This window comes from Pecten maximus, chromosome 19 (genome assembly GCF_902652985.1).
Source record: "Pecten maximus chromosome 19, xPecMax1.1, whole genome shotgun sequence".
NCBI classification, from domain to species: Eukaryota; Metazoa; Mollusca; class Bivalvia; order Pectinida; family Pectinidae; genus Pecten; species Pecten maximus.
This window is the reverse complement of record NC_047033.1, coordinates 18,089,154-18,094,152: the sequence shown is the minus strand read 5'-3', so window position 1 is coordinate 18,094,152 and position 4,999 is coordinate 18,089,154.

Below are 4,999 nucleotides of genomic sequence, written 5' to 3'. Positions count from 1 at the left end.
TCTGGGGAATCCAACAGGCAACAGTAACGTCGAATTTCATTGGATGAATGTTTCAGGAACGTCACAAAAATGAGAGAACTAACTAATCACTAACACCGTTCTAAAACCAGAACTATTTTCTGTGTAAAACTTTTCGTCCTCAAAATTCATAATTTATTAATGTTCTTAAAGATACATTTCACATATAATATTAGGAGATGGAAAACAGAGATAAGGTTAACATGAACAATAGCAAAAGTTACAAGATATAATGATAATTGATATCTGTAGATCTACGAGTAGTGATTCGGCTTTAAATGACAGTATACAAACTTTTCGCGCCAAATCGTGAAACTAAAATATTAGGGTTCATTTTAATGTCTTATTCATCCCTTCATTTTTTTGTGGAGATCTGTTGCGTCACTGCTTTTTTTTTATCATATTCTTTTTTGCGATTGTCATATTATGACTTATCTGTATCTACATGTATATTTTAAGTCGGTATACAGTATATATATGATTTCTAAAAAGTATCTAAATCTAGATACACGTGTAGACCATATTCAATAAACTGTACATTAGTTGCGGGCCTACTATACCTTGTCATAATTTTTCATGGAACTCAATCTCCACATCAACTGACCAAATCTTGCTACTTTTACTTCAACTTCTAAAGGATGATGACCAACTTTAACAAGATGAAGGGAAAAAATGTACAAAGAATTTATGATAGGAGTAGAGAGAGAACTGCTCGAATAATGGTTTACTGAAAAATGGGAGACTTAGACTATAAGTATTCTACAGGCCTATTTTATTTATTTATTCACTCAAATGATCCAGTCTCCCCTCCCACTTATCCTTATTACTCCTCAAACACACACTCACACACAAAAACCTTTCAGAACTAATAAGCTTAAACACCCAATCACACCCCTAAAATAGTAAATCATTTATAAAAAATATATAGAGTTATAGACCAATTAAATCAATAAATGGTTGAATGAGAAAAGAACAAGAATTTAAATAGTTCTTTAATTGTTTATTGACAAAACAGGGGCGTAGACTGGGCCCTTGATTAAAGTGGATTCACGAGCACCGTAGGCGCGAGTTCGAAAATTTTGGAAAGTTTTGAAGTTTTGAATATTAAAATGGTGTTCAAACAAAGTCGATGATCCGGCTTTCCCCCAGTAAACTTTGATTTTCATTTCTGTTCCCGATGTGTCAGTGTCACTTTATGGTTCTACTAAGTATACAAGGTGCATTTGACTTCATATTGATACATTTTTTTATGAAAAATTAAGTGGATTCACCTGCGTACTTGCGTACAGGCAGCTACGCGCCTGCAAAAGTCCATCTGAAATAAAATGGCGTACAGTGGGTGAAATATCAACGTCAATTTCCAAAATCCGCAAGAACTATATCACCCAAAATTGCTTTACAGTATTTCAGCTGATACGGTTCCGAATGTTAAACATTATAAGACATTTTATTTACAGTGTTTATATTAGTAATGATTTTGTGAAGTTTAATTTGACATGTTTCCAAAATGAGCTTATTATTATACACATAATATTTTGAGCGTTTATATTTCTATTACAGCAATATAGAACAATCATTCCTATCTATTGTTCACGTTCCAATTTTTATCATACACGTTGTTCTTAATTACTGTTGTCCATTTAATGTACGCTCACATAGTGTCTTCTAAAGAGACTTTAATTGCTAATATATATTTAAATTCAAACCAGTTTGTCAGTATAATGTGGCTGGACGGGGCTTAAGTTAGGTATGGCATTTCAGTGTGTTGCACTGTAAAAGCGTACTGATCTGTAAGTGACCCCGAAATTCGAAGACAATGGCTTCATTTGACCTATTATAATACAAAATGTATAAACACCAATCTAACGAAAACGAATTTTATACAGGAGAGATAAGATCCCCAGCGGGTTTACATGTCATATTAACTTCATTTGTTTAACTCGACTGCATGAGTAACGAAACATAAATGTATTTGTTGTCATATACATAGGCTACAATGTCGTCTGACACCGCATCCACATCCTTTATTTCAATGTCTGATCACGGACGTATACATAATACGTTGTCTGATCACGGAAGTATACATAATCCGTTGTCTAATCACGGACGTATACATAATACGTTGTCTGATCACGGACGTATACATAATCCATTGTCTGATCACGGACGTATACATAATACGTTGTCTGATCACGGACGTATACATAATACGTTGTCTGATCACGGACGTATACATAATCCGTTGTCTGATCAAGGTCGAAAAAAACATCGCCAATGTCACGACCACACTATAACGTATTGAACATTGACGCCATGGCATCGACAATGTTTCTATGGTTTAGCTCGACGGCACCAATTAACGTTGATACAATTCGTCATAATTCCACCGTGAGTACTATACCTCCTTAATGATTTGCTACTCACGTCTTCCGGTTGTGTTCATGGGAATCTCGAAAACGTTTTGAATACTTTAATTGCATCAAAGGCGTCTGCTTCTGGTTAGTAATAATAGACAGAAATATTATACCCTACTCATACTACATGTATGATATAGTAGGAGTAATTTAAGGCTTATATTATTTTTCCTGCTAATATTAACCAGAAGCAGACGCATGTGTTTGCATAATGTTAAATTAAGTGACTTCAGAGCAAAAATTGATATCAATTCTGTTGTTGTTATAATACAACTCTCCTCTGATCTAACGATGCATCAAGTGTTAAATAACTGTCCATTTGAACCCTTATACAGTATACAGGTACATAACTGTGGTATATTTCTGTTACCGAGAAAGTTTCTCTAAGTTTCGGTAAAATATCCTATAAATTAGTATCCGTGATATTGATTTCCAAATAAAGAAAAACAGCCACGATACTCCAGATAGAGAGTAAAAGAGAATGTAGTATACATGGAGCATCGAGGATGAGCAATTAATTAAAAGGATCAAACTAGTCCTTGTTTTACCGTCAGGTGTCATGGCATATTCTTGGAGTATTGAATATTAGCTTTCATGGCAAGTGACTGCGTACAAAGGCGTCTGTATCTGCAGTACGTATTTATAGAAAAAAAAAAAAAAAAACCCTGCCCCTACTCCTACTATATATATGCAACAGTGCCAACTAAGGTAACGTTTTTATAAACTTGTGATATCATTTATTTAAACTTAACAGCTTGTTCATTATAAATACGCGTTTACCAAAGGTCAGTTATCGAGTACAAACATAAATAAAGAAGTTACAAGCATGTGTGTTCTCTTGTTAAATATTTTACGTACCATTTGTGTTATAAACGGAATTATATCAAGGCATCTTTTAACTACATTATGGAAGTTTTAAGTCAAACTTATTTGTGTTTTGGAAACTTTTACTAGCTAAAGATAAACTTTGCGCATCATTTACAAAAATGTAAACGTTCTAGCCTTAGAAAAATACAGTTATAGCAGGGATAACTCTGGCTCTTAAAACCTATGGGAGATTTTATGAGATTAGCAAAATTCCTATGAGATTTGTCTGTATAAAGAGGTACAATTTTGAATTTTTAATGAGATTTTTTTTAAAAACATGGGTAAAAATCCCCAAATATCTGCCCAAAGTGATCCCTGTTATAGATTTACGTTTGACAACTCATATCTTTAAACAATATGTAAAATTTCTGGTAATCTGAATTCTTATTTAAAAGATATGAAATCTATGACCAAATTCATGTCAATATAAGGACTTCCTGTCTCCTATGTAGTAATGAAATATAAATGTGGTGTGTGCCGAAAATGACAAGGAATTTATTTTAAAGTATGAAATGTATAGATCATTTTAAGCCTCACAAAACAGTCCTGAAGTCACTGGAGTTGACATAAATATACAATGAACGGTTACAAAAAATTACGATCGACGACTTATATATTAAAAATGAAATACTTCGTTTCTTTACAATTGCTCAATATACAAATTCATGCACTTTCAAATTCTTGACTGTTTAAATTAAAGTATGTATCAAGGCCTGTACGAACCATTTAGGTTTTGAATACCTAATTTGTTAACATCATTGATTTTTCTGTTGGATGACATTACCGATTTAAAACTTGATCAAATTCTTTTAACACTGTTCACTATAGCGATATTAAAAAGGTGATACCTATTTTTCTAGAAACTATATCCTAAACGGTTGTAAGTTGTTTCGATCACTTTCATCTTGAAAAGGTTTAAAGGGAATTTGAGTAAACATCGAAATGGCCTTAATTGCTCACATGAGTAGTAGTGGCAAGGATAAATGACAAAAACAAAAGCACAAAAAACGTAGCTTTGGGTCTTATGAAACCTGAGAAGATTGGCATTAGTTTAAACGGCCAATGTCACAATGTCATCATAGGTACCTTCTGGCAGATCAGGACTCCGGGTTTCTTGGCACATGAGACCAATTAAAGACTCGTATGATCTTGAAATAGTCAACGAGACTTTCAAAACAAGATAAGGTAATTTATATGAGGAATATTAAAGTTCTCTGTCCTATATACCTGCTAGCAAAATACCAGTAATCTGGGTCTTCTGTAGAAAATAATTCTTCAAATGCTTAAGGTAGCTGAACCGTATGGCATTGAAAGAACGTTTGATATACATGTTTAATTTAATTGAGAAAACAGATTTAATCACTCCAGCCTAGGCACCAGATGGTCTAATATCAGAACTGTAGTCCAATGACCACGGGAAAAGATCAAGGTCATTTATACAAGGAAATTACAAAGCATTCCATCATAGGAGCTGTCAAAATATCAACACATTGGGTATTCTATATATTTGAACACTGTGGCCTAGAAAATGTCAAGGTCATTTATGCCAGATTTTAAAGCACTTCATTCCAGGTACCATTTAAGTGGCATATCAGGACTCTGCAATCTGGATCTTGAGAAGGTGCTTATAGATTTTTAATGTGTTTGACCCCTGTGACCTTGGAATTAAATAAGTTGGTCAAATATACCAGTAAAATTTA